Source organism: Rhineura floridana, chromosome 6, assembly GCF_030035675.1.
Source record: "Rhineura floridana isolate rRhiFlo1 chromosome 6, rRhiFlo1.hap2, whole genome shotgun sequence".
Classification (NCBI taxonomy): Eukaryota; Metazoa; Chordata; class Lepidosauria; order Squamata; family Rhineuridae; genus Rhineura; species Rhineura floridana.
The window spans coordinates 8996760-9009795 of NC_084485.1; positions in this window are offsets into that span (position 1 = coordinate 8996760).

The window sequence follows — 13036 nt, forward strand, 5'->3', positions numbered from 1 at the left end:
CAGTCAGCGTGTGTGTATGATGCTGGGGCGAATGGGTGCTGTAGTCCAAACAGCTGGAGGGCACTGTGTTGGCAATGCTTCTTTCTCAGAAGGGGCAATGGTGGGAGAGTAGCCCTGTCCAATAGCCCCAGCGATCAGGTTTACCTCAATCTGCTTCACCCTTTCTCCAGATTAGCAGAAGCAAAATATTGCAGTGCAAGCAGTGGGAGCATTTGCTGACCTTGCACAATCTACACAAATTGCAGAAGGAAGTTTTGGTGAACGTTGGTCGCCCTCTAGCAGCAGAAGGTTAAACGTGTGTCTGAAAGCAGACAGAGGGGCTATGCATAAACCAGGGGTTTGTATTAACAGTGAGGTTTAGTGCATCTCACTGAGGTGGTAAACCTGTGCCAGGACTGTTATTACTTAAGAGTGCAAGTGGGGCAGATGTGATGGAACGCTCCTCCGTGTCTGTACTAATACTTTCTGCCCATAGAAAGCTAGCAGTCTTCTTTCTAACACCTACTTTTCTATGGACAGGATTATTTGCACTTTTTGCAAGGAGGAGCATCTGCACTTTGTATTATGATAGACTAGGCACAGGCTTACTACCTCAGTGAAATCTAGGTGCAGCTGCTCCTAAAATTGGGCTCAGGTGTTGCTGAAGGCTGGAGGAAAGAAAACAGCATGAATTGTTCTTCGTCAATGGGTTAATGGGATGTATAAAAATCAGGTAAATGCCTCCTCAAAATATAAAACATTGGAAGAAGGTCCTCAAAAATCCTTCATAGCTAAGGCTGCAATCCAATACAAATTTACCCGGGAGTATGTCCCATTGAACAGAAAGGAGCTTACTTCTGAGTAGATGTGCTGGATTTCAGCCTTGGTCTAGCAGGCTGTTTTTTATGCAAGCTCTTTCTCCCTGTGCTCACTGAAACAGCTTACATAGCAAAACACAATGGGAATATTGCACACTAGAATTTTTTTCTGTGTTAACGTACATTTTTGGAGCCATATTTGATCCCTTGCATGATTAAAGGTCTTACACATGAAGAGAAAATAAAGGGAGTAATGGCATGGATGCAGCACCCTGTGGTGAAGCATGCAACTAGCTATGGGTGTGTGTGTTCAGTACTGTGCAGTGAAGAGCACCATCAAGAGGAAAAAAAGGACTCTGTGCTTAAGGAAGCTTCAAGATATCGGGCCTTTCTGAATGTATTAAACTGCCCTAGGTTCATCTGAACATGGCCTAAACTCCAGCAGGAAACTTTGATTATGCAGCCACAAGAGTGGCTTGTATACTATAGCCTGCATGGATTTTTCACATTCCCTCATGTTAAATTAAAAATAGCCCCCATGCCATTCTGCTGCTTTCCCATAAGCTCATTTCAAAACAAAATTTTACAAAACATATAGTCCTGAACTCAGAAATGCTTGCTTAACAACCCTCAATAAGTTTTCATTGCGATACACAAAACACTTTAAAGTCTGAAACACAAAAATATCAAGACCTCAGACTTTTTTCTGTTAGTAGTCACATAATTTGTTGAAATTAATTAAAAGTCAACCATGTTCATAGAATACCTGTAATCCTATTACTGACCTTGCCCCATACTCTGACCATCTGCAGTTTCAAGGTTAAAAAAATGCATGGCTGATTTTTAAATTAAGAAAGTTAACATTGGAATCTATGATAATGCAGGCATGCTCAGTAAGAACCAACTGACAGTGTGCTAAAAGCCAGACTAACAGCTGTTTGGCTTGGCTGATCGGGGCCTAGCCCACACCAGGCATTTATTCAACTTTAAACTGTCATGGGGAAGGTGTAGTTTGTGAAGGCTACTGAGAGTTGTTACAAGACTCCTATTCCCCTCACAGAGCTCCAGTGGCCAGAGCGGTTTAATAGTCAGCCCCTCTTCCCAAAGAATTCTGATGACTGTGGCTCTGTGAGGGGAATAGGGTGTCTTCTAGCAACTCTGCACCCTTCACAAATGACACTTGCTAGGATTCTTTGGGGAAAGCCATGACAGTTTAAAGTGGCATAAAGGTCTGGTGTGGATGTGGCCAGGGATAGTTTTGGTTTTAATTTGGGTGGTGGTTGGCGGTCACTCGTGACTGGGTAAGATTGTCTTCCAAGATAATTTGGTTGGAAGACACCTGTGCGTGAATTTTGTGTGGGGAGATTGGCTTACGACGATCAACGCACAATCTTGACAGAAAAAGGCTTTGATCCAATGGCATGGGTATCATGACTATTGGAAGTCTTTTATCTGCTGCAGCCTTCATCCGCCTTCACAGCTGTTGTAACATACACATTATCCTCCACCTGTTCTGCCGTTGAGGACATTCTTGGATCATTCTTTGTCTGGTTCCTCTCCCTTGACCTTACCGCCATGGGTGACCCTGCTGGGAGCACATGACTCCCGACGGCATTGCTCACAGGGTTCATTAGAACATGCAAGCCCACTCACCACTGCAAGGTGACGATCCAGCGAACGTGGGAGTCTACATGTATCTGCTGTAGAATAAAAAGGTGGAGAAAACCCTGAAAAATACTGTTAACAATGTTTCCTTTGGAAAGGAAAGGGGCTTTCCCTCTGCCCTGCCCACCTCCACAATCTCCTTTCCCTTCCCCTCCTCCTCTACCCCCAGGACAGTTTCACCTATCCTGAGCATGCTTGCACAGGAGTAAATCTCATTGAACCCAATAAGCTTGCAAATAATCAAACCTGCCCGCCCTCTGCTTACCAATTCATCCAAGCTACACAGGAAGTGGATTGGACTGTGAAAGACCAACTGAAATTGTGTTTGCATTTTTATAAATTTGTACAGCAGTACAATATCTCAGAAGGTCAGGTCTCCTGCTCCCCTGGTGCATTCACTATAGCTGTCCAATCAGGCCCTCCCATAGCATGTGCGGGGCCTGGGGCAAAAGCATAGTTGCCCCCCCCATTCTTTATGTATATCCTTCAGGCAGCGGCGGAGGCTTTGTATTTCGGCTGCTAGGAGCTTGCAACTGTGGCTCCCTTTTTTGCAGCCTTTGTTGGCGGCGGCGGCTTTGTATTTTTCGGCTGTGGCTCCCTTTTTTGCACCCTTTGTTGTAGACTTGCTTAGCGTTTCTTGCTGCGAGGTTTTCTCCTTTCCGGCTCGCTACCGCGGCCGTCAGGAGACCGACGCTGCACCTCTTCCTCCCGGCTCATTTCTATGCTCTCCTCAGCTTGCTACTGCGGCTGTGAGGAGGATGCAGCTGCTGCTTTTCTATGCAGATCACCGAGCGCGGGGGCCCCCAAAGCACGGGACCCGGGGCAACTGCCCCGCCTTCCCGCTGCCTAGTGGCGGCTCTGTGTCCAATTTCCCTGCTTCTTAAGGCTTAGAAATGTTGGCTATATGTACATTCTTAAACTGCAAGGTTTTTTGCCTATTAGTGAATACGAGTATCAAGTGTGTCGGGGTGTAATCCAACTCACATTTATGCCGGGCTGAGAGGAGTTGGATGCAGCGGATTGGGACCCAGCCGGCTCAGCTGAGACCGGCACAAGTGGAGCAGGCAAAAGGCCTGGAAAAGGGGCATTGGGGGAGGGGACTTAGGCTGCATTCAACTTGTGTTCAGAGCACTCCTGCAGGTCCCAAGCCAGGCAAAAGTTACTCCGGGAAAAAGGTCAATCTAAGAACAGGGGTCAATTGAAAGGGTATTTGGGAGAGCAGGCTTTTATTTTCTGGTCCCTGGGCGCAGCTCCCAGGTGAGCCAGCATCCAGCCAACCCAGAGGCTCCTGCGTGGCAATTGGATGCAGTGAACTTTACGCCAGCTTCTCTTGCTCCAGCACAATTTGTGCTGGCTTCCCCTGAGTCGGATTGCTCTGCCTGAGCTTGCTAATTTACATCTGGAATTCAGGACCAATTAATCAAAATTCTGAGCATGTGACTAATAAGCTAAGAAGCAAGATATAGGAAAGAAGAGGGTGCTCTACAAGGCTGTGGAGTCGGAGTCGTGGAGTCGGAGTTGGAAGCAATTTTGGGTGGAGTCGGAGTCGATAGAAATGTACTGACTCCCGACTTCAAAATAAAATCAATATTTTAATATTAATACTAATTTATTAATATTAATACATTAATATATATTTGCCATTTATGAAGGAGTCGGAGTCGGACAGTAGAAAAATAGAGGAGTCGGAGTCGAAGGTTTGACATACCGACTCCCCAGCCCTGGTGCTCTAGAGAGGATTTTGTTAAGGAGCTGTCTTCGGGTAGGAGGCAAGTCTTAAGCGTCACAGTGAATCATTTATAAGAGCTATTGTAAAGTACTTGATGGTTAGGATGGGAAGTACAAGCTCATCGTCTCAGTCAAGTCTCTCTGCAGGTGCCCACGGGACAGAAGCAAACCCTGGACTGGTGTTCCATTTCTACATCTTTCTCTTGCCAGGAGGGCTTGGTATTTGCCTCTAATCCCAAACTGGTGGGCAATGGCTCACTGGGGAGGAAAATGCACTCTACACATGTACCAAGGGGTGAGGCCTATTTTAAAACATGTGCTTGCTGTTCTCATGGGTTTTGAAATGGGTTGAGACACCATCAGTGGTCCCCAGTATAGTTTTAAGTGATCCAAGAGACTATAATGAAAATAACAAAAAAATGCTACATGAAGAGAGGTTGCCGGGAACACACTTAATTTAAGGTGGTGCACACTGGAGCAAAAGTATCCTCACTTCAGACATACACTTGCAGAGTGTGAACTGTTACTGGCAGTGACTGACCTACAAGTCGTTCTTGGGATCATAGCGAAGCTTGTGTTAGCTCTAAAAAGGCAAAATTCTATGCTTTGGCCTAATAGTGCTAGTATAATGCCTTACTGAAAATCAATGGTGCACCCACAGTTAGGATATTGTCTTCCTATCTCAAAATAAATATTGTAGAGGTAGGGAAAAAATGCAAGGGCAAGCAAAATAACTTTAGTGTACCTTTCCCATGAATAAAGGCTGCAACATTTGGAGTTTTTTAGTTTGAGACGAAAAGGCAACTAAGATTTATAAAATGGCATATTGTAGAGCACGGGTGGGTAGGTTTGCAGGATTTTTTTTTTTTTGAGATCTACCAACTATTGCAAATGAACTACAGTAGGGCCCTGCTTATACAGCGGGTTCCGTTCCGGACCCCCGCCGTAAAGCAGAAAACGCCGTAAAGCGGAACCCCATTGACTTTAATGGGCCGCGTCGCGCGAAAACAGCGCGAAATGTCACAAAAGGGGAAAAAACCCTTTAAAATGGAAAATGAAAGCCGCCGTATCAGCGGAATGCCTTAAAGTGGAACGCTGTAAAGCGAGGCCCTACCAAAGCTTGGAAGATTACTTTTAAAAAGTAATAAATTACAGTTGCAGTTATGTGGCCCAAAAAAGTAGTAATTACCGTTACAATAAAGTAACTGATTACTTTTCCTCCAAGGTAACCACTACAATTACATTTCAGTTACTTAAAAAAAATGCCTACAAGGTGCTGGCCTTGGCTGCTGCACATCTAAGTAGCCTAAAACAACATTAAAAATAAACACACACAGAGGTAGTAGAATAATTATTTTTATTCATAAGATAGCAATGGTGGTCTCTCCGCTGGTAAGGGTGGTGGGGAGGGAGGCAGAGGCCACTACTCAGATCTTTGCACTTCAAACCAAGTGCAACCCCCCCCCCAGCCAGCAAGCATAATCTCTCTCACTTAACCACCTCCCAGACTCTGCTCTGCCACCAACTAAGGGACACTCACTCAAGCAAACATTTTCTCCTGAGATGCAAAAAAGTTAAAATACTGCACAGTAGCCAGAAAGGGTGGTGGAGGCCACTTTGTGTGCCAAGTGCAAACACAGTATTCTCTCTCTCTCTCTCTCTCTCTCTCTCTCTCTCTCTCTCTCTCTCTCTCTCTCACACACACACACACACACACACACACACACACACACACACACACACACACACGTTGTCATCTTTCACCTCCACAGTTCTTTATCTCCATTCTGCTGCTGCCTCCTTCTCCTCCTTTATCCATGGTCTTGACTGCCGGATCCTTTTCCCCTCCACTCCATTCTTCACCACCACTATCCATTTTTTAAAATAATTGTTTTCTCCATTCCACCCTGTCTCACTCTCCTCCTCCTCCCCATCCACAGAGCATGAGGAAAGAGCGACACTGCACAGAAGCCCAGTTTGAGGCACATGATTTTCATCCACAAATCAGAGGAGCAGAAGACTTCCCCTGCTCCCTCCAAAGTAATGCCCAAAAGTAATTCTGGAAACGTTACAATTACTCCACAAAAGTAGTAAAATTACTCCTAGTTCTATTACAATCGAAATGTAAAGGAAGTACCCACTCGTTACTCAAAAAAGTAACGAATTACAAGTAATTCGTTACTTGTAACTAGTTACTTCCAAGCTCTGGGCCCTACTGTATAGCATTTTGAGCCCAGGAATTTGTTTCAAATCCATAGCTGATCAGCCCTTACAGCAGGAGGGGCAGGTGCACTCAGCTCCTGATTGTGGGCTTCCCATTGGGGCATCTGGTTGGTCACTGTGGGAACAGGACGCTGGACTAAATGGTCCACTGGCCTGTTCTAGCAGCCAGGCTCTTAACGGTCCTTCCACACAAACATCTGCTCCTGACATTACTGTATAATTTTGGGTGAGGGGATCATTTTGTTGCTGCTGTTCTTAAAACAACTGGGAGTCAGGAACCCGTGTGGTAGCAAGTTCATAGTTTAACTATGTGCTGTGTAAAGATATATTTCCTCTTATCTGTTCCTGTCTGCATCATCTCATGAGCAAAGACAGCACATTTAAGAAAAAACAAGAAGGCAAGGAGACTGTCCTAGATTTTTTTTGTTTAAGTAGTTTATGGCACAGTGTTAAAAACACAAGAATCAGGGCAGTGAGCAATGCTGATCACACTCTCTTCATAGGATTGTAAGAAAAAAGTGAAGAAAAACAAATGATAACCCATGCTGGATGACACCCATTCATCTGAATCAATTTTCCTCAACCTGATGCCATCCAGATGTTGGACTACAACTGGCTGGGGCTGATGGGACCAGGCTGGGGGAAGGTATTCTAGACAGTATTCGAACAAAGACCAGTTGGATGCTTCTAGGAAGCTCTAAAGTAGCACATGAAGGCAGCAGGATCTGGTATTAGAGACATCCTTTGACATGGATTCCATTTAGTTATTAAGGCTAATATTTCACTGCCTTTATCTCCTTGGAGGTAGGGTGGAATAAAGTTGTGAAGAAATACACCAATAATTGGCAGGGTGGGGCTGGAGGAAAATTGCCCTTGCCAAAAAAGATCCCTGGAGTGTGGCTTACAGAGAGTTTCTGCAGAGCCCAATTCTCTTTCCCCCACTTTTAGACCCCAGTCCCCCTTGCCTTAAAAGGATATTTTGCGGGATGGGAGAAATTGGGCTTGGAAATTCCTCCCCCCCCCCCGCTTAATCCTCAGGATGAAAGGAAGCCAGTTTCCTTCTTATGAACATACAAAGTCTGGCTGCTGGTTCAGACCAAAGGCCTCTGTAGGCCAACTTCCTGTTTCCCATAGTGGCCAACCAGATGCTGCTGGGATGCTTCAGGTAGGCAGGAAGGCAATAGCCCTCTCCCACTCATGATCCCCCAAAACTGGCATTCAGAGGCATGCTGATTCTGATCCTGGACCTAATCTGTAGCCGCCATTGATAGACTTACCATAAATTTGTCTAATTCTTTTTTTAAAGCTGAGAGCCAGTGTGGCATAGTGGTTAGAGTGTTGGACTAGGACCTGGGAGACCAGGGTTTGAATCCCCACACAGCCATGAAGCTCACTGGGTGACCTTGGGCCAGTCACTGCCTCTCAGCCTCAGAGGAAGGCAATAGCAAACCACCTCTGAATACCGCTTACCATGAAAACCTATTCATAGGGTCGCCATAAGTCAGGATCGACTTGAAGGCAGTCCATTTTCATTTCCATTTTTTTTAAAGCTAACTTGTTGCCCATTGCTTCAGCTTATGGTAGCAAGTTCCAGGGTTTAATTCATTCATTCACTGGTGACCACTCGTGGCCAAGTAAGATTGTCTTCCAGGGTAAGGTCTTTAACAATGTGTGTTAAGTGACTGTGGAGGCCAATTCTGGATCCACACAGCCTCCCACAGTGAGGACATAGGTTTCCAGATGGAAGATGGTCACGATGATTTGCTTGAGATGCCTTCCACTTAGCTCGTTTGTCCCTTTCGCCCTGTACTCGTGCTTCTTCAAAGTCCATGGCACCTTTGATAATGGCCGACCTCCAATTGGGGCGCTCATGGGCCAAGGCTTCCCAGTTCTCAATGCTTATGTTACATTTTTTTTAGATTAGCTTTGAGAACATCTTTAAACCTCTTTTGCTGTCTATCTACCACGACCCTAAGATGGTTGATTATTGCCAGCCCAGACCCCATCAGTGTATCAGCCACCCACACGTCAAGATTGCTGTAAACCGCCCAGAGAGCTTCGGCTATGGGGTGGTATATATAAAAATAAATAAATAAATAATACCCAGATGGCTGAGGGATTATGGTTGCAAGCTAGTGTCTGTTGGCAGAATGAGGGCAATATGTATGCACAACCACTGGTTCCTACCAGTTTTGGGACAACAGGGGAATCAGGTATTCATTCTGATTACCCCCCACTATTTTTCTGCTATAGTAGGGGATCTCCATGTACCCCACCTTCCTTCCTTTTGAGCCCCAGGGATATCTGCACACGGACATATTAAAACATATTGGAACATCGTTTGTTGACATTGTTAAAAACAGAAACATACTGTTAGCAGCAATATCCCAATTTATTGGAACAGTCTGATTTTTGAAGGTATGTCTAAGTTAATCTCATGACAAAGTAAATAAAAACAGATTGGCAGACCTCTGGCACGCCTAGAAAGACAAGAAAGTGTGAGATCATCTAGAAAATAAGATCAGAGTTACCTGAACTACACAGACAGAAAATCAGTACAAACACACTGTCATTTCTCAACTGACTTCTCAGTACTAAAATCTCCCCATACCCCACCCCACCCCAAATATTAAACATCAGCAATACAAACACAAGTTTATAATAATATATAAAGTCAGTATAATATAGAATATTCCCAGCAAAAAAAGTAATCAACAATGTTCACTGTCCTTTTCTGTTGGCTTTCGTTATCTCTTAACAGGCAGGTTTAAGCACGCTGAAAAATAAATATATATATATTCTTATGAAAGCACACCCACACCCATACACTCACATGGCATTCCCTTACTAAGAAGGAATTCTTAAAAAATAAACAAGGCAGAAATCCAAACCATACAACAGAAAATCTTTAAAAATAAAATTAAAAACCGTTCAGTATGGCTTAAAAGTTGCATGTCATAGAATGAACTAAAACATCTTTAATAGTATTACAAAAAGATTTTTCCAGTTTCTGTTTTTATTTTAAATTAGTGCTTCTCTCTGTAATTATTTTAAAAGGGGAAGATGTACAAAGTTGGAAGCATGAATATGGTGGTTAGGAGCCCACATTCTTTCCTGAAGGTGGCCATGCTTTGGCCAGTTATGTCACATCCCAGAGAGTCAAAATGTACAAACTTTGGACATAGGTTGAGTGGGATCCTTCGCGTGCTTGCCTCATTAAGAAAGATGGAAATCACAGTCTTTGATAACTCCCATTTATTTCAGTAGCACATATGCAGGAGAACTTGCTGGTATAAATGCACAATGTAAAAAAAATCCACAAGCTACCAGTCTTCAAATATTACTCTGTCCATATGTGGGGTACAATCAGTGGCCTGAGATCAGAGGAGAGAAAATCACCAGCTGCTCCAAATTCCTTCTGCCCAATCACCAGGAGCTAAGACTTCATTGCCAAAGGTGACGGTGCCTACTTACAAGCCTGCGGTAGACAGCTCTTTCCCCTCCCATGGCCTGGAGTATATCTGTGGAGAAAACCAACCACAGAAAGTGTGGCAGGAGACTCGCCAAGTGAAGGATGGTCAAATCTCAGGCTTGCAGGGTCTATTCTGGTTTGTTGGTTTTTTTAATTGGAACCGCGAGATCCACCAAAAGATGCCTGATGCAAAACGCATTCCGTTAAGAATTTGCTTTGAGGACTAGGACTGATCAGGCCTGAGGCATCCTGCTAGAATGAAACAGCTGGATGCTTCTGACCTAAGGTAGAGACACACTTACTGTTCTGTCGCTTCTAGTGTGTGTCCACCTCTTCTTTCTGAAAATGGGGGCACCCAACACTAGTCAAATCCCACCCCTTTTTACGATAAAACCTGGTGGGATCAGCTGGAACACATTTTTTTAATTGCTTCGAAGAGATTTTGCAACTGATCAGCAGATCAACCCGTTTCCCCTACAGATGTGGAAATGGAAATGCTTTGCTGCAGCAGGCTAGTGTGCTCACTGCCTATGAATTTGTTTTGAGTACCAGAACTGAGCTCACAGTCCTTTCATACAAAAGTCCACTTCTGCCTTGCTTTCTCCAGGTCAGGTGGGGAAAGCCCTGTTGTTCTGGCCATTGTTGTGGAACTGGAAGGCAGAAGCCTTTCCTGATTGAGTGCAAATCACCCAGAGAACTACCAACAGAGCCCAATCTACTCTGGGCACAATGGGCACAATCCACCAGGATGCTCCCCTCCTACCCAAGCCCCTCTGTAATGCATGGCAGCATTCTGCATGGATGTAAATCCCTCATTAAAATGTGTGTGTGTGTGAGAGAGAGAATGAGTGAGAGTGAGTGAGAGAGATTCCTTTACTTCTTTCCTGGCAACACAATCAGGAGGGGACACAATCATGGGCATCCACAGACTTTTTTCCCCCTGGGGGATGGGAAGTAAAAGGGTGGGGAGCAGGGTAATTTCTCACTAAAAAAGAGAATAGTTTCTGTATGTTTTGTCTCACATTTCAGGTTCTACAAATGCTAAACATTATTTTGTTTTGTTGGGGGGGATACTGACCCCCATAAATGCCCATTGACAGAGCTCAGTGGTAGAGTGCATTAACTTTGCATGTAAAAGCCCCGAGGTTCAGTCCCTGGTAATGAAAATGGACTGCCTTCAAGTCGATCCCGACTTATGGCTACCCTATGAATAGGGTGTTCATGGTAAGTGGTATTCAGAGGGGGTTTACCATTGCCTCCCTCTGAGGCTAGTCCTCCCCAGCTGGCTTGGGCCTGCTCAGCTAGCCATAGCTGCACAAGCCAGCCCCTTCCTTGTCCGCAACTGCCAGCTGGGGGCAACTGGGCTGCTTGGGACTATGCCGCTTGCCCACGGCTGCACAGGTGGCAGGGCATGCAACCCCTGAGCCACTCACTGTGGGGGTGAACTTTAGCTGGCCCTTGACATCCAGAAGACACAAGCGGGGATTTGAACTCACAGACTCTGGACTCCCAGCCAGGCTCTCCTCCCCACTGTGCTATACCAGCTGTCAGTCCCTGGTATCTCCAGTTAAAAAGACATTGGGAAGACTGATGCCAGCAGAGGAAACAATGTTGGGCTCAATGCGCCAACAGCCTGATCATCATATGATCAAAGCAGAATGAATAAATTAATAAGAAAATATAGCAAAAAGAAAGTTAACAGCAAGATAAAATGAGTAGGAGTCCAATATTGTTAAAACAATATATATATATATATATATTGCGACACTGTCCAGATTGTGAATTTCAAAGTGCTCACCACTGGTTTCAAAATGCCTGGAAAATGCTTAATGTTAATGAAATTGCTTTCTAGTGGTAGCATGCAAGAGAAACCAGCAATGCTTTACTACGTAAGATCTTTAGGGCTGCTTCATTCACTTTTGTTATGGATACAGCTTCCAAGTCACAAACCTACCCAAGAGGAATGAAGGGAAAAGATTCACTGGAGAATTACTGTGCAGCCCATCACTCACATCCCACCCCACATCCTCACAAGGCAGTCTGAGAGCCACCATCAGACCAACCAGCCCTTTCCAGAATCGTCCCTCCCCACCTTTCTCCACAGCTTACAAGAAATATTGAATTTCCTTCGCAGAATAAAGCAGTGGCCTAAATCAGATCTGCACAATCAGATGCACCCAGTTAAAGGCAGACCAGCATGAGCTTGATAAATCTCCTGTTCTAGCACCCTGTTGGGTAGTGCAAAAACACAAGTGTGTGTTTGGCTTGCTAAGCTGCAACTTCATGTACGCCCGGTACAGAGATAAGCACCCATTAACTTCACTGTGGTTCTTGAGTGATCAAAGTTAAGCACCTACCTGCAAGTGCGGACACTCTGTCCACTGCCAGATAAAACTCCTACGTTAGAGTAAAGCAAACGAAATGGGCACAATTCACCAGGGACTTCTTGTATGTAAAACCCAGTCAGGTGAACAAAACCCATGCAAGAGCACAGGCTCTGCTCTTGGGCAACTAGCTGCTTGTTTAAAAGACTGTTTAAAGGAAGTTTGCAAGATCGTTGCAGTTTTTCCTGAGATCTCTCCATTCGCAGGATACAAAAGATAACTCCTGACAGCTTGACAGCCTGTAATTAAATATGCATATCATTGTATCCAAATGTGGTGTATGTGTATATACATACATACACACACACACACACACACACAGTGCCTGTAACACAGCACCGGCATTGGTATCACTGAGAAAGTGGAAATATTCACTTTTCATGGGTCTCCTTTTTGTGACTGCTTCCCCTTAGTCAAAATAGCAGAGAAATTGCAGTAATAGAAATGTAAACAAGCCAAGTGACCCTTATTTAAAAACAGAAAGACAGCAATTTAAATAAAGCTAAGCACTGGGGTGGGGAATGACCCAGTTTAACCAAGAAGAGGGCAGGAAGACAGGGAAAGTCAATTCAGGGGAATGGTACTTTCATCTCTTCCCAGCAGATGAAAGCTACACCTGCATGAGACCAGGTTTAGATACACTGTGCAGGAAGGCATTGGTACTGCCCTAGCCCTTTGTCTTTCTCCTATAATCCACACCACAGATGGACCAATAGAGAGAGCAACACGGAATCAGTCGTGGACATACCCATATCTACATAATCAAA